Genomic DNA, 22,291 nt, shown 5'->3' on the forward strand with positions numbered 1-22,291 from the left:
CTTTATTTTCTTTGTGTCTGGATACCTGTTTCAAACGCTTTGTTGTAGCTGCTCAAAAGGGTTTTATTGTCATGGCAAAGGCTTGAGTCCATGTTCACCCTCTGATGGTGTTTACTGCAAACCAACATGAACTGAGACACATTCAGAATGTTTAGAGCAGCTTTACAATTAAAAAAGCTTTATGTTTTGAAACCTCACTTTTCAAAAATAACTTTATAGGCTAAAAAATATTACCTACATTGTTTAAAAAAAAGTGTCTTGTCATCCAGGCCACAAGCTTCTACATTTCATCCAACAGAAGGACACACAGTGGAGGAAATAAGTCTGTGATCCCTTTCAGATTTTGTAAGTTTACCCACTTACAAATAAATTAACAGTCTATATTTTTAATGGTATCTTTAATTTAAAAGTGAGAATAAGAATATCAAAAAGAAAATTCAGAAATTGACATTATATAAAAGATTAAATTGATTTGCATCTAACTGTGGGAAATAAGTATTTGATCCCCTTGCAACACTTGTCTTAGTACTTGGTGGAGAAACCCTTGTTGGACAGACAGAGGTCAGACGCTTCTTGTAGTTGGTCTCCAGGTTTGTGAACATCTCAGGAAGGATTTTTCTCCTCTCTGAAGATCCTCTCCAAATCCTGAAGGTTTTGAGGCTGATGCTTGGCATCTCGAAGCTTCAGCTCCCTCCACAGATTTTCTATGGGATTAAGGTCTGGAGACTGGCTCGGCACCTCCATCACCTAAGTGTGCTTCTTCTTTAGCCACTCCTTCGTTGCCTTGGCCGTATGTTGAGGTTTATTGTCCTGCTGGAAGACCCATCCATGACCCATTGTCAGTGTCCTGGCTGAGGGAAGGATGCTATCGGCCAAGAGTTCACGGTACATGGCCCCGTGCATCCTCTCCTCGATGCAGTGAAGTCGTCCTGTCCCCTTAGCAGAGAAACACCCCCAGAGCATAATGTTTCCACCTCCATGCCTGACGGTGGTGATGGTATTCTGGGGTTATAGTCAGCATTTCTCTTCCTGCAAACACGGCGTGTCGAGTTAATGCCAAAGATCTTGATTTAGGTCTCATCTGACCACATCATCGTATCCCAAGCCTTCTCTGAATCATTCCGATGTTCATTGACAAACTTCAGACGTGCTTTTCATGGTCCTTCTTGAGCGGGGGACCTGCATACTTGTCATCTGTCATGCAAAAAGGTCAGACGCAACAATTGTTTGCGTAGGCAAATAATAAGCAAGTAGCTGAATTACATATTTGAGACTTCAACTTTGTTAAAAAAATTGTATTACCATTTAGTTGACTATAGGAACAAACAAATAGTCGTCACAATGATGTGTCTTTTACATTAATAGAACTTCATGTTGTTAGGTTTCCAATGCTTTAAAGCAGTGGTCCCCAAACTAAGGCCCGCGGGCCGGGTACGGCCCGCCTCCACATTTGGCCCGGCCCCCTGAACAATACCAGAGACGCATTATGATTATTTTTTTTTTTTTTTAATTTGAAGAACCAGCACGTTATCGTGGTGGAGAGGTTTGTGTGCCCCGATGAACCTGGGGGCTGTGTTATCTGGGACCTTGTGTTCCTGGTAGGATCTCCCATGGCAAATTGGTCTCAGGCAAGGGGCCAGACTAAGATTGGTTCAAAGACCTCAAGAAAGACGACACAAGAAGTGAGGATACCCGGCCCGGAGGAAGCCTGGGGTCCCCTTTTGGAGCCAGGCCCAGAGGGTGGTCTCGTCGGAGAGCGTCTGGTGGCCGGGCTTGCCACGGAACCCGGCCGGGCATAGCCCAAAAAGGCAACGTGGGCAACACCTCCACTTCTCCGTCCCGCGGGCCCACCACCTACGGGAAACAGCGATGGGGTCAGGTGTGCTGCCAGAAGGGTGGCAGTGAAAGCAGAGGGTCTTGACGAACCAGACCCGGACGGCAGAAGCTGGCTTTGGGGACGTGGAACGTAACCGCTCTGGGAGGGAAGGAGCCGGAGCTTGTGCGGGAGGTGGAGCGTTACCAGTTGGATCTGGTTGGGCTCACCTCGATGCACAGCGTCGGCTCTGGAACCAAACTTCTTGATAGGTGTTGGACTCTATTCTTCTCCGGAGTTGCCCAAGGTGTGAGGCGCCGGGTGGATGTGGGGATACTCACCAGCCCCCGGTTGGGTGACGCTTTGTTTGAGTTTACCCCAGTGGACGAGAGGGTCGCCTCCCTACGCCTGCTGGTTATGGGGGGGGGGGAACTCTGAGTGTTGTGTGTGCTTATGCACCACACAGCAGTTCAGAGTATTCGTCCTTCTTGGAGGCCCTGAAAAGAGTCGTGAATGGGGCTCCTGAAGGGGACTCCTTAGTCTTGCTGGGAGACTTCAACGCACATGTGGGCAATGATGGAGACACTTGGAGGGGCGTGATTGGGAGGAACGGCCCCCCTGATCTGAACCCGGAGTGGTGGTTTGTTTCTGGACTTCTGTGCAAGTCATGGATTGGCCATAACAAAAACCATGTTCGAACATAAGGATGCTCATAAGTGTATGTGGTACCAGAGCACCCTAGGCAGAAGGTCCATGATCGATTTTGTTATCATATCATCGGACCTGAGGCCGTATGTTTTGGACACTCTGGTAAAGAGAGGTGCGGAGTTATCAACTGATCACTATCTGGTGGTGAGTTGGGTCGAGTGGCGGGGGAAGTCTCTGGACAGACCTGGTAAGCCCAAACGTGTAGTGCGGGTGAACTGGGAGCGTCTGGAGGAGTCTCAAGTCCAGGAGGCCTTCAACGCAAACCTCCGGAGGAGCTTTTCAGGCATCCCTGTGGAGGCTGGGGACATAAAACCAGAGTGGGCGGTGTTCAAAGCCTTATTGCTGAAGCCGTGGCAGGGAGCTCTGGTCTCAAGGTCTTATGTAACTCAAGGGGCGGTAACCCTCGAACCTACTGGTGGACACCGGGGGTCAGGGAAGCCGTCCGACTGAAGAAGGTGGCCTTCCGGGACCTTGGGTCCCATGAAAGGCGCTATATAAATCTAAGCTATTATTATTATTATTATATGTTATCCCGGGGGAGTCCCGAGGCAGTTGCAAAGTACAGACAGGCTATTTTCTCCATCACTAGAGCCACATAACTGACATAACTAAATATTAAAGATAATGAAATAGAAATAAAAATGAATAGTCACTCTATTGTCCCTCTACTGTACATACTTTTGCTTCAGTCTGAACCTCAAATTCAAACCCAATGGTGGCACTACAGTACAAATCAGGGGTTCGCCAAAGTCACTAGTCATTACTGGCATGGGTTAAAGATTGAACTTTAGAATTATAGGGAAAAAGATTAGTTCCTTTATTGTTCTTTATGTTTTCTGAGCACAGCTCTAGTTAGATAAATAATGGCATGTGAATAAGCAGACTGCTGTCACTCATGTTTGGTGCTAACAGTTATCAGATATAACATTCAAATTATGTGTTTAGTTTGCATATACTGTAGAAGGCCGAAGCAGCGCAACAATAGAACAACCCCGAGGCTAAACCTGACAATACATCTGTTCTCTATGGATGAGATAAACACTGTAAAAATACCACATTAAATAAGTAAACGCCCTGCATTGAAAGGATTACATAAGAGTCAATATCACCATACGGTGCATTTGAGTCTTCCCCATTTCCACAAAAAAATCAGAGATTATCCATTGCATTTCATTGTATGAAGTATACGTTATGCTGTTAGAAATGGATGTTGGTCAAGCTCCCACAGTCTCAGCCTCCATTGAGGAAAGACACAATGGTGGTAGTAATGTCACTGGAAACATCAGAGGGTTTTTATGGGGCAGTTACCCCTTAATGACAGGGTGGACAGCAAATGTCAAGGACACATGCAAAATGTTCAATATTATTATGAAAATAGAATATACAGGATGAAATGACTCGTTTGATCAAATAACTAAGTTTAAACATTTTTAAATGTAGTATAATTTAACCACGTATTATACACACTGTAGTTAGCAGAGCAGTGTGTGGGACATGCCAAAAATTAAGGAAACACATTTCAAGAGACTTATCATAATAAGACCTCAGAGTTTCATTATTCTGCTACATTTTCATGATACCTGAGTGATTCTGATGGGGACACCAACGTTACTTTATAGCAGAGGTGGGAGTAAGTCCTACATGTGCAAGTCATGAGCAAGTCTCAAGACTTAACCTACAAGTCTCAAGCAAGTCCCAAGTCACTGTGATGATAGTCAAGCAAGTGAAGTCAAGTCATTGCTCAGGTCAAGTAAGTCACAAGTCAAGTCATACGAAATTCTGATGAATAAGCCCAGTTTCCGCATTTATGCGCGTACTGTAGGACTGGTGATGCACAGCAGGAAAACCAAATTCATGCCCATAAACAAAAACAATACAAAAAGTCTGAAACAACACTGATCATTTCATATAATGAGAAACCTTTACAGCTTACAAGCTAATACATTTAAAAGATCACAAAACCATTGAAATAATTATTGCTCTAACTTCTAGCTTCATACTTTGGGTATTCTAGTAAAACATGTGTTCATGCTTTAATGTTACACAAACTTTATTTTCTTTGTGTCTGGATACCTGTTTCAAACGCTTTGTTGTAGCTGCTCAAAAGGGTTTTATTGTCACGGCAAAGGCTTGAGTCCATGTCACCCTCTGATGGTGTTTACTGCAAACCAACATGAACTGAGACACATTCAGAATGTTTAGAGCAGCTTTACAATTAAAAAAGCTTTATGTTTCAAAACCTCACTTTTCAAAAATAACTTTATAGGCTAAAAAATATTACCTACATTGTTTGAAAAAAAAGCGTCTTGTCATCCAGGCCAAACATCTTCTACATTTCACCCAACAGGAGGACACACAGTGGAGGAAATAAGTCTGTGATCCCTTTCTGATTTTGTAAGTTTACCTACTTACAAATAAATTAACAGTCTATATTTTTAATGATTTCTTTATTTTAAAAGAGAGAATAAGAATATCAAAAAGAAAATTCAGAAATTGACATTATATAAAAGATTAAATTGATTTGCATCTAACTGTGGGAAATAAGTATTTGATCCCCTTGCAACACTTGTCTTAGTACTTGGTGGAGAAACCCTTGTTGGACAGACAGAGGTCAGACGCTTCTTGTAGTTGGTCTCCAGGTTTGTGAACATCTCAGGAAGGATTTTTCTCCTCTCTGAAGATCCTCTCCAAATCCTGAAGGTTTTGAGGCTGATGCTTGGCATCTCGAAGCTTCAGCTCCCTCAACAGATTTTCTATGGGATTAAGGTCTGGAGACTGGCTCGGCCCCTCCATCACCTAAGTGTGCTTCTTCTTTAGCCACTCCTTCGTTGCCTTGGCCGTATGTTCAGGTTTATTGTCCTGCTGGAAGACATGACCCATTGTCAGTGTCCTGGCTGAGGGAAGGATGCTATCGGCCAAGAGTTCACGGTACATGGCCCCGTGCATCCTCTCCTCGATGCAGTGAAGTCGTCCTGTCCCCTTATCAGAGAAACACCCCCAGAGCATAATGTGTCCACCTCCATGCCTGACGGTGGGGATGGTGTTCTGGGGTTATAGTCAGCATTTCTCTTCCTCCAAACACGGCGTGTCGAGTTGATGCCAAAGATCTCGATTTAGGTCTCATCTGACCACATCATCGTATCCCAAGCCTTCTTTGAATCATTCAGATGTTCATTGACAAACTTCAGACGTGCTTTTCATGGTCCTTCTTGAGCGGGGGACCTGCATACTTGTCATCTGTCATGCAAAAAGGTCAGACGCAACAATTGTTTGCGTAGGCAAATAATAAGCAAGTAGCTGAATTACATATTTGAGACTTCAACTTTGTTAAAAAAATGTTATTACCATTTAGTTGACTATAGGAACAAAGAAATAGTCGCCACAATGATGTGTCTTTTACATTAATAGAACTTCATGTTGTTAGGTTTCCAATGCTTTAAAGGGTTTGACAGTTGTTGTTTTTGATCCCATTACAAACACATTATCCCATTATCTTATCTTATTACTCATCTCTTTCGACTCCACTTCAAGCGATAGAATTACTAAATTTGGATAAAAGCGTCAGCTAAATGTAATGTAATGTAATGTAATGTAATGTAATCTTAGTACCCTGACCTTGGCCAGGAAAAACAGGCACTCGCTTGTTTAATTATTTTGCGGTCTAGATTTCTTTATTTTTTTTATTTTTTGCGTGTGTTACCTCGAGGGCCGTATCAAATTTTCTCGCGGGCCGTATACGGCCCGGGGGCCGGAGGTTCTCCACCCCTGATTTAGAATATATCCATACTCAATGTAAGAGCTTGTGCCTCTTCGGGGGGGTGCTAACATTTAAACATACACGTTATTCTTTACTTTCTTCCGTCTTTATATTTAGAAGATATTACTTATCTTCGTCATGTTGTTTCCGTAGCAACAACAATTTCCTGTCAACAGCGTAAACTCGCCTTCAAAATAAAAGCATCTAAATAAAACAGGAAGTTAAAGGTGGGGTTATTTGTTGTTATATTCCATGGAATGCTCTTAACATCCCGATAGCGATGAATATATTAAATGCTTTGACAATAAATACATAAAAAAATGTCATCTGTGGAAGCCGTGGTGCTGTAAAAAGCACGACCAATCATCTGAGCCGGCCCGGCTAAAGTAACTGGATGGCCTACCTGCCTGTCAGCCTTCCATCTGTGCACAAACTTATCTCGTGCCCTCATTGGTCATGTGCGCGTTCAAGTGTGTTGGAGGAGGGGCTCTGTAAGGAAGTCTGAAGGAAGAGGCAGATTTGTTCCTGTCGTGTACTTTCAAATTCTAGCGCACTCGAGCTGGTTTCTCCAAAATTACATACCCCACCTTTAACATCAATTACATTTAAGACATACAACTGCAACGAAAGTAACAAAAACAAGGTAATATCCTTTTCAGCTTCACAGAACACAAATTGGGTTATTTACATAATATGTTTACATGATTTTGTTGTGCAATAAAACAACCAGAGAAGCGATCTGCAAGGAAACATAGCACACCGTGTCCTCATGCTCCTGTTTCACCTGCTTACTACAGGTATCATCACTGCTACTGACTTCGATTGAGCATTTGTGATTAATTGTGATTGAAGCGCCTCTGCTCTGTAGAGTTTCTCAGGACTGACTGAGGAAGATGCTCTGAGGCTGGCCTTTTAATACGTCCACGTTACCATGACACATGGGAAACACTTGAGCTACTCAAATTCGGCTGTCTTCGCCGATACCGTGGCGTGGTCCCATCTCGATGTCATTGTACTATAATACGATGACTACACGACGGCATTGTGAGGGCTTCACGTAGTCGTGTTGCCTTCCTAAGACAATCGGGCAGCTTCTTGTTTCCTTCGTATTGTCTTCGTGAGGCGAAAAATGCCCGATGGCACCGATGATCACACAAAGTAAACGACACGATTTGACAAGATGCCCTCATGATGGCCTTACGAAGGGCAAAATGGACACACTAATTCAACACGAAAATGAATCTTCGTAAGGTATTTTGGCAATTTTTTGGCATGCCAAAGATTTTGCCACTGCTCACGAAGTTGCTGCCGGAGCCTGAGAAACTCCACCGGCGGTCATACGATGGCTTAAGATGCCCTCACGAATGGCCCGATGTTGTTACGATCAGAGCCGAATTTGAACATTTCCTTTATCGTGTGTCCAACTTATTTCCCACAACTTAATGCAAATTAATTGATATCTCTTATATGATGTACATTTCTGGATATCCTTTTTTATATTCTGTCTCTTGTTAGTAAAATAAACCTACCATTAAAATTATAAACTGTTAATTTCTTTGTAAGTGGTTAAACTTACAAAATCGGCAAGGGATCACATCATTATTTCCTCCGCTGTATTTGAGTCCGGACAAGAGAGGTGGAACGAAAGGCAGACTAACTTTTACATCTCTAGATCCATGTCTCTGGCATGGCTTGATATTCAAGATTGAGAAATAGAAATTATAAGAAAAATTTGTATTTGCTTCGTTGTTCTTTATGTTGTTTTAGTCCAGGTTTAGTTTCATAAATAATAGTAATAATAAAAATAATACGTTTATTTATTATAGTACCTTTCAAAGAAATATAATTCATAAAGTGCTTCACAAGTAAGAACAAAAGTTCAAATGGTTTCACAGAAACATGAATACAATAACCACATGAGGAGAAATGTAAGGTAAAAACAAAACACAGACGACGTGGAATCCTGAAAGGAACAAATATAATAACAGAACACATCACACACATTTCAAATAGAAATAAAAGCCAATGTAAAAAGATAGGTATTCAGTAGTTTTTTAAAAGCTTCTACAGAGACTGCAGAGCGGATGTCTATAGGGATCTCCTGATCTCCTGAACTTCCCCACTCAATCTATCAAGACCCGAGCAGTTCTACCAGAAGTCCAAGGTAAAGGCACAGGCCGGCGCATACCGATCATGGAATCCCTCACCATATGAACTCTGACCCCTCAAGTCTACAAGTGAAGAGACACCATGTGTCAGCTCCTTTTTAGAATAGTATTTCTTCTCTTCTCTGAGAAACAAGGGTATGAAAAGAACAGCCAGAAACAGAGGAAGAGAGGCACAACGTGACTACGTAAATGCACTCTCCTAAATATTAAACGAGTAAGAGGTGAAGAAACACAAAGCCAGAAATTGAAATGAAAAGGCACCATCATGCTTCCCCTTAGAATAGTGTGGAAATTATGAAGAGGGGACAGGGGATACTAGTGAAGAGGGACAACAGTGAAAAGGCCCAACGTATCCAACGTACTAGCACTCTCCAAAGAGACAGAAAGTCAAAGTATACGCCGAGAGGCACAACGTGACTACGTAAATGCACTCTCCCGTTTAAATTAGTTCAAGGGAAAGGGGGTGAAAAACTAAACTAATCAAAAGCAGGAAGTAGAGAGGCCTAAATGCCCTCTCCTAGATTCAGTTAAAGGAAAGAACTGGGGAACAAACAAGTACAGGAGGAAAAGCCCAACGAGTCAACGTCAACACACTCTCCTAGAATAGTTCAAGGTAAACGGGGTAGGAAGAATATAGTAAGAAACAGAGCTGAAAAGGCGTCCAAGTAGTGTCTCTACTGTAGGCTATTTGTATTATATGTACAGCACTTTGGCTCGACCAAAAATTGTTTATAAATGTGTTGTATAAATAAAACTTGATTTGATTTGATTAGGGAGAGAGCTCCACAGTGTTGGAGTTCCACCTGAAAGGCACGGTCACCTTTAGTTTTTAAACGAGACCGTGGGACAGCCAGTAAGCCCTGGTCTGAAGACCTAAGGGACCTACTGGCAATGTAAGGATGGAGAAGGTCACTTATATACTCCGGTGCATTTCCACGCAGGGCTCTATATGTAATAACCAGAACCTTCAAATCAATTCTAAAACGAGTGGGGAGCCAATGTAAGGATTTTAAAATGTGTGTAATGTGTGTCATCCTGCTTGACCTGGTTAACAGTCTTGCAGCAGCATTCTGGACCATTTGGAGGCCTTTTTTTCCTGCCCAGGTTTAGTTTAATTAATAATGGCATGCGAATGAGCAGACTGCATGTTTGTTGCTAACAGATTTCAGATAAAACATTCAAATCTCTATGTGTTTGCATAGTTAGTAAGTCCGGAGCAGCACAACAATAGATCAACCCCGAGGCTAAACCTGACTCTTTGGAGATCAACAACACTGTCAAAATACCACATTATGTGAAAGCACAACATTTTGTGATTATAATGAGGAACATATACTCAAATATAACATTTAAGGTGATTAATGCACAATACTTGCTCCTTAAGTCTATATGTTATGATGTAACTGTAATCACCCTGTTAGACATTGCATTGTATATTCCCAGTTAACTGTTAACAGTACCTTTATTGTAGAGATATGTTAGAGTACAACAGCTTTACTGTTTTGGTAACAGTGTGATACTGTAAAGATGTTTTGTAGTCTGATACTGCAATTATTCTTGATAGTATTATACTTTATATTTACAATATACTAAATATAGCCTTCTACAATACACTCCTGAATCATGAATATTCCCGCACATGTACATCATTTAAATACCAAACATAAACTAGAAAAACCAGAACAAATACATGTTCATTACTGCGACAGTAGCTTGTACTTGTGAGACGTCTGCCGTACTCATGGACATCATTTAGAGCTGTCTTAATAGTTGCAGTGCTCCAGTATTAATATTGTCACCAGTTTCCGAGCTTTTCATGATATCAAGCAACTCTAGCGTTATAAAGAACCATGCAATGAAATGTCAAACTGCAGCAGTGTCTGTACTTTTTTGCTTATACTCTTGTATATTCAAAATTATGTTACATGCAGGACTTTTACTGGTTACTGAGTATTTGTACGTATTGTAGTATTGCTTAAGAGTTGATTTATTGTCTTCTATGTTTTTTATAAGTCCAGTTTTTATTAGTTTAATAAATAATGGCATGTGAATGAGCAGACTGCTGTCACGCATGTTTGGTGCTTACAGTTATCAGATAAAGTTCAAGTCATTATGTGTTTGCATATAGTTAGAAAGGCCGGAGCAGCTCAACAATAGAACAACCCTGAGGCTAAACCTGACAATACATCTGTTCTCTTTGGAAATCAACAACACTGTCAAAATACCACATTATGTAAAAGCACAACATTTTGTGATTATTATTAGGAATATGTACTCAAATATAAAATTAAAGGTAATTAATGCTCAATTCTTGCTCCTTAATGCGATGGAAACTTCTAAAGCAATGAAGAAGAGACTCAGAGAGACACGAGGAGAGCAGGGACTTTGATGGCAAACACTGATGGTTTTTGGAGCTTCGGCCGGAGAATTCACAAGACATGTCGTGTGCCACGAGTTGACACGGCAGTTGCCAAACCAATTCTGACGATCTCTACCCCAGACCCATGTATTTAGCTCTGAGAGGATAATCAACATTGTCCATAACAAGATAAAATAGACAAAGCACAATAACACCTCTATCAGCTGACGCCAACAGGCAGGAACAGGGAGACAGGACACTGAGAGCAGAGCAGCCAAGGCTACAGGTGCCTGTGCTCAGTGAGTCAGGACAGACTGATCACCTGGGTCAAAGTTATGGGCCTAGGAAAATGTTTCCCCAACACTTAAGTCTATATGTTATGATGTAACTGTAATCACCCTGTTAGACATTGCATTGTATATTCCCAGTTAACTGTTAACAGTACCTTTATTGTAAAGATATGTTAGAGTACAACAGCTTTACTGTTTTGGTTACAGTGTGATACTGTAAAGATGTTTTGTAGTCTGATACTGCAATTATTCTTGATAGTATTATACTTTATATTTACAATATATATAGCCTTCTATAAATACACTCCTGAATCATGAATATTCCCGCACATGTACATCATTTAAATACCAAACATAAACTAGAAAAACCAGAACAAATACATGTTCATTACTGCGACAGTAGCTGGTACTTGTGAGACGTCTGCCGTACTCATGGACATCATTTAGTTTCGGTCAAACTGCAGCAGTGTCGGCACTTTTTTGCTTATACTCTTGTATATTCAAAATGATGTTAAATGCAGGACTTTTACTGGTTACTGAGTATTTGTACGTATTGTAGTATTGCTTAATAGTTGATTTATTGTCTTCTATGTTTTTATTAGTCCAGGTCTAGTATAATAAATAATGGCATGTGAATGAGCAGACTGCTGTCACGCATGTTTGGTGCTAACAGTTATCAGATAACGTTCAAGTCATTATGTGTTTGCATATAGTTAGAAAGGCCGGAGCAGCTCAACAATAGAACAACCCTGAGGCTAAACCTGACAATACATCTGTTCTCTTTGGATGAGGTAAAACACTGTCAAAATACTGCATGAAATTAGTAAAATACCTGCATTGAAAGGATAACATAAATTATGTTTTTTTATTTACTTGCACATCTCAAAACATTGTCTTGCACTATTTTATCTGTTTTATTTGTTCTATGTCCTAAATATATTCATGTTGCACTGTTGGAGGAGTCTGTGACTTAAGTGTTTCATTGCCATATCTACACTGTAGCTAATATGACCATGACAATAACACCTTGAATCTTGAATAACATTTTGTTTTTAGAATTAGGAAAATGTATATTCCCAGTTAACTGTTAGCAGTCCCTTTACTGTAAATATGATGTTTTAAAGCAAAACAGCTCAGAAGAAGGAGCTATGTGGACACAGGGCCTTAAGTGGATTTAGCCTTTTCAGTTTTACCCTGACTCCACACTCGTTGACCGGGCAGAGCAGCAGGGGTTTGTGGTCGGGATACAGGAGTGAATACTGACGCTGGAAGTTGTCGGCGATGGCCAGCAGTCGGATCTGGTCGGGGGAGTTAACCCTGTAGGACTCTGGACACAGCTCGTCCACCTTCAGGCTGATGAAGGGCAGGGAATACATGACGTGTTTAACCCACCGGCACATACCTTGATGCAACAACATGCTTTCATTACATCTACCTATTAACTATCATCTTACCGTGTTTTATTTTCTAATGCATTTTTTGTAAAGTAGGCTACATCTCTTGTGTGAAAAGTGCACTTTAAATAAAGTGTGTTACTATAACATACTTTTTAGTAAAAATGTAACCTAAAAACTACTTAAAATGTATCATCAAAAGCAAATGACTACTTGTTTCAGCCATAAATGTATAAATATGTATAATATTGTTGAACTTTCCTGTCGACTCTCAGACCGTAGTCGAGGAAACAGGGGGATGACTCTCTGTTTCCTCCCAGGGCAGAAGCAACCAGCTTCAGGTTCAATAACCCCCTTTACCAGTGGTGTAGTGGGCGTTGGACGCGGGGGTACGCCGTACCCCCACTTATTTGGAGCATGATCTTTTTTTCAATAGTCTAATAAATATAAAATCATTGCCAGTCTTATCAGTTGCAAGTGTGTATTTGTTGTAATAATGACAAAAAACATAATACATTTCACAGTAATGGCCTATAATAAAAAATAAAAACGATTTCCTTCAAAAATGATGATTCGTCATCACGCTCGTGACCCCACAGCGAGCTGGGGGTGTGTCAGTGACACACCCACGGCCAGCTCACCGCCCGCCGATTTTGCGGCAGCTCTTTCTCTCAAGAACGCTAACGAAAAAGCTCTATAATGGAAGGAAAACGTTTTTTACTTGACTTATTTTCTAAAAAGAATATAATTCACAAGAAGAAAGAGGCTAGCAGCACCGAAGCTACAAGTGAAGCTGCTACTAGTATTACATCATCAGAAGAGCCGCCTAAAGATGTAAATAATGCTAGCTAACGTGCACATTAGCTGCGCTAGCAACGTTCCCCTGGCTAGCTCAAGTTCACCTTTCCCAGAGGTATGGACGTGCATGTGGCAGAGGAAACAAGAGGCTACCCGTGGATAGACTGCAAAGCTGGGAAACTGGGCTGCTGTTCATCCATTTCGGATTTATCAGTCTTCAAAACGCAAGGGGTGTGTGTGTGTGTGTGTGTGTGTGTGTGTGTGTGTGTGTGTGTGTGTGTGTGTGTGTGTGTGTGTGTGTGTGTGTGTGTGTGTGTGTGTGTGTGTGTGTGTGTGTGTGTGTGTGTGTGTGTGCACTTTTGTTAATTAAGAGGACTTTTGGTATGAATACACACCAACATTAGCCAGACATTTTTTATTAACAGGACAGGGTCGGTGTCCTGCTAATAAATAAAAATTCTAAAAGCGTAGAAGTGTTTCTATAGGTGTAGAAAGCTTAAATACCCACCAAAAAAAAAGACCTTTTTATACACAAAACCCAGAAATTGTGTATTTTCTGTGTGTCAGAACAGCGCTCATACAGCTGGTTTTTGGTATTGCACCCGCTCATGAATATCATTTAAATACCAAACATAAACTAGAAAAACCAGAACAAATACATGTTCATTACTGCGACAGTAGCTGGTACTTGTGAGACGTCTGCCGTACTCATGGACATCATTTAGTTTCGGTCAAACTGCAGCAGTGTCGGCACTTTTTTGCTTATACTCTTGTATATTCAAAATGATGTTAAATGCAGGACTTTTACTGGTTACTGAGTATTTGTACGTATTGTAGTATTGCTTAATAGTTGATTTATTGTCTTCTATGTTTTTATTATTCCAGGTCTAGTATAATAAATAATGGCATGTGAATGAGTAGACTGCTGTCACGCATGTTTGGTGCTAACAGTTATCAGATAAAGTTCAAGTCATTATGTGTTTGCATATAGTTAGAAAGGCCGGAGCAGCTCAACAGTAGAACAACCCTGAGGCTAAACCTGACAATACATCTGTTCTCTTTGGATGAGGTAAAACACTGTCAAAATACTGCATGAAATTAGTAAAATACCTGCATTGAAAGGATAACATAAATTATGTTTTTTTATTTACTTGCACATCTCAAAACATTGTCTTGCACTATTTTATCTGTTTTATTTGTTCTATGTCCTAAATATATTCATGTTGCACTGTTGGAGGAGTCTGTGACTTAAGTGTTTCATTGCCATATCTACACTGTAGCTAATATGACCATGACAATAACACCTTGAATCTTGAATAACATTTTGTTTTTAGAATTAGGAAAATGTATATTCCCAGTTAACTGTTAGCAGTCCCTTTACTGTAAATATGATGTTTTAAAGCAAAACAGCTCAGAAGAAGGAGCTATGTGGACACAGGGCCTTAAGTGGATTTAGCCTTTTCAGTTTTACCCTGACTCCACACTCGTTGACCGGGCAGAGCAGCAGGGGTTTGTGGTCAGGATACAGGAGTGAATACTGACGCTGGAAGTTGTCGGCGATGGCCAGCAGTCGGATCTGGTCGGGGGAGTTAACCCTGTAGGACTCTGGACACAGCTCGTCCACCTTCAGGCTGATGAAGGGCAGGGAATACATGACGTGTTTAACCCACCGGCACATACCTTGATGCAACAACATGCTTTCATTACATCTACCTATTAACTATCATCTTACCGTGTTTTATTTTCTAATGCATTTTTTGTAAAGTAGGCTACATCTCTTGTGTGAAAAGTGCACTTTAAATAAAGTGTGTTACTATAACATACTTTTTAGTAAAAATGTAACCTAAAAACTACTTAAAATGTATCATCAAAAGCAAATGACTACTTGTTTCAGCCATAAATGTATAAATATGTATAATATTGTTGAACTTTCCTGTCGGCTCTCAGACCGTAGTCGAGGAAACAGGGGGATGACTCTCTGTTTCCTCCCAGGGCAGAAGCAACCAGCTTCAGGTTCAATAACCCCCTTTACCAGTGGTGTAGTGGGCATTGGACGCGGGGGTACGCCGTACCCCCACTTATTTGGAGCATGATCTTTTTTTCAATAGTCTAATAAATATAAAATCATTGCCAGTCTTATCAGTTGCAAGTGTGTATTTGTTGTAATAATGACAAAAACATAATACATTTCACAGTAATGGCCTATAATAAAAAATAAAAACGATTTCCTTCAAAAATGATGATTCGTCATCACGCTCGTGACCCCACAGCGAGCTGGGGGTGTGTCAGTGACACACCCACGGCCAGCTCACCGCCCGCCGATTTTGCGGCAGCTCTTTCTCTCAAGAACGCTAACGAAAAAGCTCTATAATGGAAGGAAAACGTTTTTTACTTGACTTATTTTCTAAAAAGAATATAATTCACAAGAAGAAAGAGGCTAGCAGCACCGAAGCTACAAGTGAAGCTGCTACTAGTATTACATCATCAGAAGAGCCGCCTAAAGATGTAAATAATGCTAGCTAACGTGCACATTAGCTGCGCTAGCAACGTTCCCCTGGCTAGCTCAAGTTCACCTTTCCCAGAGGTATGGACGTGCATGTGGCAGAGGAAACAAGAGGCTACCCGTGGATAGACTGCAAAGCTGGGAAACTGGGCTGCTGTTCATCCATTTCGGATTTATCAGTCTTCAAAACGCAAGGGGTGTGTGTGTGTGTGTGTGTGTGTGTGTGTGTGTGTGTGTGTGTGTGTGTGTGTGTGTGTGTGTGTGCACTTTTGTTAATTAAGAGGACTTTTGGTATGAATACACACCAACATTAGCCAGACATTTTTTATTAACAGGACAGGGTCGGTGTCCTGCTAATAAATAAAAATTCTAAAAGCGTAGAAGTGTTTCTATAGGTGTAGAAAGCTTAAATACCCAAAAAAAAAAAAGACCTTTTTATACACAAAACCCAGAAATTGTGTATTTTCTGTGTGTCAGAACAGCGCTCATACAGCTGGTTTTTGGTATTGCACCCGCTCATGAATATTCACACAGAAGGAGCTCTGATTGGCTGACTGCCGGATGGTCCTGACAATTCATGTTTCTGTGAAAAATGTTGTGTGTGTAATAAGAATAAGAATAACATAGTAATAATAATTAATATTATTATTATGTTATTAATATTATTATTATTATTATGTCTAATACTACCTACATTTCATTGCAGTTTAGAGATGTAATTATCAGGCTTTTGTTTAATACTATATTATATAATTATGTCTAATATTTCTATAATTTCATTGCACCTTTACTATAGCTTTTATCTGATAATATACTTTAAGGTGCTCAGTGTTTTAGGAGTCCATATCGGTCTTTGTCTCAAGACCACTTTTTTGAGGTCTTGTCTTTGAATTGACTGCATTTTACCATTGTATTGTTTCGTTCTTAGACAAGGCTGAATTTATTCCAAGACTGCTCAAGATCTTAACTGCGGGGATATTACATAACTTCCATTGTCAAATGTAATTGTTTATTTGTTATTTATTGTTATTGGATATAAAAATGTATGCCCAACATACAGTACTCTACCTTGTGCCCTTAGTAAAAATGTGGATTTTGTTTAGTCAAATTAGTCCTTCAATATGAATAAATGCTCACAAAATGGTTCAGAAATGTAAAATCAGGATATACATATCTCTCTCCGCACACATATCTATCATTGCACACATAAATGTGTATTGTTTTATATAAATCTGAAAAATTCCACATTATCCACATTTTTTATCAACACATGAATATTTATTGCTTTTCATGTATAAAGTGCTCTGCATTTCATACAAAAAAAAGGTTAGTTTGTGAATGCAGGTTGAATAGTTTATGTATAAATGTAACAACACAAAATATATCTTTATTGAAAATTGCTAACACTTTAATTAAAATACTTGTGGATATCTATTACAAACATTCTTGTGTGGATCAAAAACATTTTTAGAAATAAACCACATTTGTGCAGATAGAGACATTTATATATAAATCCTAATTCAAAGCATGATTGAACAACTTGTGCACCTTTGTACATACAGTTTATGCTTTAATACTGTTATCCAGAGTGACGTGGTACATTGTTTACCACTATTTAAGTAGCATTTGCCGACGGCCGTGCTCCACCGGCGTTTCAGCTACCGTTTGCTAACTGGAGAGGAATGATTCGCTGTCTGACTGTCACACAAGCAACGTCCCCTGATACATATTCCCCAATACATTCACATGTTTGTTAGCTTTAAATGTACACTGTTTGGTAATATAGCACTGAAAAGAGTTTCTGGACAGTGATAGCTTAGCCACCGCAGACGTCTCGCTGATTAATAACAAGCTGCTTTTGCTGTACCGGCGTATTTTCAATATAATCTAACTTGTGCTGTTCTGATATAACAACATGTTTAGCCTAAGTATTAATAACAGCTGATAATCAGACAAGCCTGTATAAAACAACAACAGAAGAACGGCTTGTACCGCTGTTATGACGGTCAATGATAGTAACGGATAGTCAGCTAAAATGTGGTGGAAAATGTATGGGTACTGGTTAATGTTACGTAACATTACTACATATGTACATTAATATGTGGGGTTGTGTTATAATAATCACTGCGTTATCGGCTCTACTGCTTATGTAGCAACTGTATTGTTTTCTCCGTACTCGCTATATAGTTACATTACATTGCATTTAGCTGACGCTTTTATCCAAAGCGACTTACTTACAAACTTCAAAAAAACAGAATCATATAAGTACATCAGGTTTCATAGAGCCAAATCATTTCAAGTGCAATCTTCATCCACAAGATTTCCACTGAGGCAGAGACTCTGCATGAAAATGCTGCCATGACATCTGAGTCCCACTATGATGACATTACACAGGTGAGTTAATAATAATAATAATAATAATAATAATTAACCACAACTCAATGTTCGTAATAGTTACATGTTTACATGTTTATTTCAAGTTATAAACCATGAAGACTGGATTTGAATGCTGAGGTTCGATACACGGGTCCTGTGTATCACTCTACTGGACCGCTTTAGACACTAAGAGGACTGTGTGTCAATGCTGTTTTTCTTCTTAACGTTAAACTGAATGATCATACTCTTTAGATATTAAATACTATAATCAGTGTCTTTCTACCTGATTGTGTTGTTAACTCAGAACAAGAGCCAGTAAAGCATTTTCTAGAGCCGCCATTTTATTATCCTCGCATTAGCATTATTAGCATTAGCATTAGCCCAGCGCACAAATGCAGAGAGACTAATTTATGGCAACACAAAATAAAACATGAGAGCGGTGGGGATGAGGAGGTGTCGGCGTTCTGGCGATTTACTCGGAAGGCTTCAGTAGAAGCTGCTGGGAGTCCCAGCAGCTTCTACTGAAGCCTTCCCCAACTCCGGGGACTTCCGGCCGGGGACTTCGGGTGGCAGTATACGCCGTGAAGCTGTTTGCAGCCTGCCAGTAAACCCAAAGCAGAAGAAGACGAAGTGACGTCAGCGGCTCATTTGCGTAATCTTCCCTCAGGGAACTTATTCCGGTGTGAACGCGATCTGTACTAAGTGCCGGGGCACTAAGTGCCGGCACTAAGTACGGCAAAGTACTTGGTGTGAACACGGCTAATGTTGGTATTAGTTACATATTTCTTTCCAGTTATAAACCATGAAGACTAGATTTGAATTGTGAGGTTCGATACACAGGTCCTGTGTATCACTCTACTGGACCGCTTTAGACACTAAGAGGACTGTGTGTCAATGCTGTTTTTCTTCTTAATGTTAAACTGAATGATCATACTCTTTAGATATTAAATACTATAATCAGTGTCTTTCTACCTGATTGTGTTGTTAACTCACAACAAGAGCTTAGTGGCCTGGGGTACTAAGTCCCGGAGCACTAAGTGCCGGCACTAAGTACGGCAAAGTACTTGGTGCCGGCACTAAGTACGGCAAAGTACTTGGTGTGAACGCGGCTAATGTTGGTATTAGTTACATGTTTATTTCAAGTTATAAACCATGAAGACTGGATTTGAATGCTGAGGTTCGATACACGGGTCCTGTTTATCACTCTACTGGACCGCTTTAGACACTAAGAGGACTGTGTGTCAATGCTGTTTTTCTTCTTAATGTTAAACTGAATGATCATACTCTTTAGATATTAAATACTATAATCAGTGTCTTTCTACCTGATTGTGTTGGTAACTCACAACAAGAGCCAGTAAAGCATTTTCTAGAGCCGCCATTTTATTATCCTCGCATTAGCATTATTAGGATTAGCATTAGCCCAGCGCACAAATGCAGAGAGACTAATTTATGACAACACAAAATAAAACATGGGAGCGGTGGAGATGAGGAGGTGTCGGCGTTCTGGCGATTTACTCGGAAGGCTTCAGTAGAAGCTGCTGGGAGTCCCAGCAGCTTCTACTGAAGCCTTCCCCAACTCCGGGGACTTCTGGCCGGGGACTTCGGGTGGCAGTATACGCCGTGAAGCTGTTTGCGGCCTGCCAGTAAACCCAAAGCAGAAGAAGACGAAGTTACGTCAGCGGCTCATTTGCGTAATCTTCCCTCAGGGAACTTATTCCGGTGTGAAAGCGATCTGTACTAAGTGCCGGGGCACTAAGTGCCGGCACTAAGTACGGCAAAGTACTTGGTGTGAACACGGCTAATGTTGGTATTAGTTACATATTTCTTTCCAGTTATAAACCATGAAGACTAGATTTGAATTGTGAGGTTCGATACACGGGTCCTGTGTATCACTCTACTGGACCGCTTTAGACACTAAGAGGACTGTGTGTCAATGCTGTTTTTCTTCTTAACGTTAAACTGAATGATCATACTCTTTAGATATTAAATACTATAATCAGTGTCTTTCTACCTGATTGTGTTGTTAACTCAGAACAAGAGCTTAGTGCCCTGGGGTACTAAGTGCCGGAGCACTAAGTGCCGGCACTAAGTACAGCAAAGTACTTGGTGCCGGCACTAAGTACGGCAAAGTACTTGGTGTGAACGCGGCTAATGTTGGTATTAGTTACATGTTTATTTCAAGTTATAAACCATGAAGACTGGATTTGAATGCTGAGGTTCGATACACAGGTCCTGTGTATCACTCTACTGGACCGCTTTAGACACTAAGAGGACTGTGTGTCAATGCTGTTTTTCTTCTTAATGTTAAACTGAATGATCATACTCTTTAAATATTAAACACTATAATCAGTGTCTTTATACCTGATTGTGTTGTTAACTCACAACAAGAGCCAGTAAAGCATTTGTATACTACTCTGGATGTCTAGTGATTAAACTTGGTCCTTCTTCATCCACAAGATTTCTACTGAGGCAGAGACTCTGCATGAAGATGCTGCCATGACATCTGAGTCCCACTATGATGACATTACACAGGTGAGTTAACCACAACTCAATAGCCGCGTTCACACCGGAGTACTTTTCCCCGTACTTTTCACGTTTAGTTCCGTTACTACCCCTTATGTGGCGTTCACACCAAAAAGAGTACTTAAAGCCGGGAACTTTTACCCCCATTTTTAGTGCCTGCTGAGAGATGGTACTTTCCTGGGGGAAAAAAGTTCCCCAGTTCTGATTGGCTGGTCGAATTGCAAACCCCGCCCCGTAAAACTCTGAAATGTTTTGTAGAGCCGCCATTTTATTATCCTCGCATTAGCATTATTAGCATTAGCATTCGCCCAGCGCACAAATGCAGAGAGATTAACTTATGGAAACACAAAATAAAACATGGGAGCGGTGGAGATAAGGAGGTGTCGGTGTTCTGGCGATTTACTCGGAAGGCTTCAGTAGAAGCTGCTGGGACTCCCAGCAGCTTCTACTGAAGCGTTCCCCAACTCCGGGGACTTCCGGCCAGGGACTTCGGGTGTCAGTATACGCCGTGAAGCTGTTTGCGGCCTGCCAGTAAACCCAAAGCAGAAGAAGACGAAGTGACGTCAGCGGCTCATTTGCGTAATCTTCCCTCAGGGAACTTATTCCGGTGTGAACGCGATCTGTACTAAGTGCCGGGGCACTAAGTGCCGGCAAAGTACTTGGTGTGAACGCGGCTAATGTTGGTATTAGTTACATATTTATTTCCAGTTATAAACCATGAAGACTAGATTTGAATTGTGACGTTCGATACACAGGTCCTGTGTATCACTCTACTGGACCGCTTTAGACACTAAGAGGACTGTGTGTCAATGGTGTTTTTCTTCTTAATGTTAAACTGAATGATCATACTCTTTAGATATTAAATACTATAATCAGTGTCTTTCTACCTGATTGTGTTGTTAACTCAGAACAAGAGCTTAGTGCCCTGGGGTACTAAGTGCCGGAGCACTAAGTGCCGGCACTAAGTACGGCAAAGTACTTGGTGCCGGCACTAAGTACGGCAAAGTACCTGGTGTGAACACAGCTAATGTTGGCATTAGTTACATGTTTATTTCAAGTTATCAACCATGAAGACTGGATTTGAATTGTGAGGTTCGATACACGGGTCCTGTGTATCACTCTACTGGACCGCTTTAGACACTAAGAGGACTGTGTGTCAATGCTGTTTTTCTTCTTAATGTTAAACTGAATGATCATACTCTTTAAATATTAAACACTATAATCAGTGTCTTTCTACCTGATTGTGTTGTTAACTCAGAACAAGAGCCAGTAAAGCATTTGTATACTACTCTGGATGTCTAGTGATTAAACTTGGTCCTTCTTCATTCACAATATTTCCACTGAGGCAGAGACTCTGCATGAAGATGCTGCCATGACATCTGAGTCCCACTATGATGACATTCAACAGGTGAGTTAACCACAACTCAATAGCTGCGTTCACACCGGACTACTTTTCCCCGTACTTTTCACGTTTAGTTCCGTTACTACTGCTTATGTGGCGTTCACACCAAAAAGAGTACTTCAAGCCGGGAAGTTTTACCCCCATTTTTAGTGCCTGCTGAGAGATGGTACTTTCCTGGGGGAAAAAAGTGCCCCAGTTCT

This window comes from Gymnodraco acuticeps, unplaced genomic scaffold (assembly GCF_902827175.1).
Source record: "Gymnodraco acuticeps unplaced genomic scaffold, fGymAcu1.1, whole genome shotgun sequence".
Lineage (NCBI taxonomy): Eukaryota > Metazoa > Chordata > Actinopteri > Perciformes > Bathydraconidae > Gymnodraco > Gymnodraco acuticeps.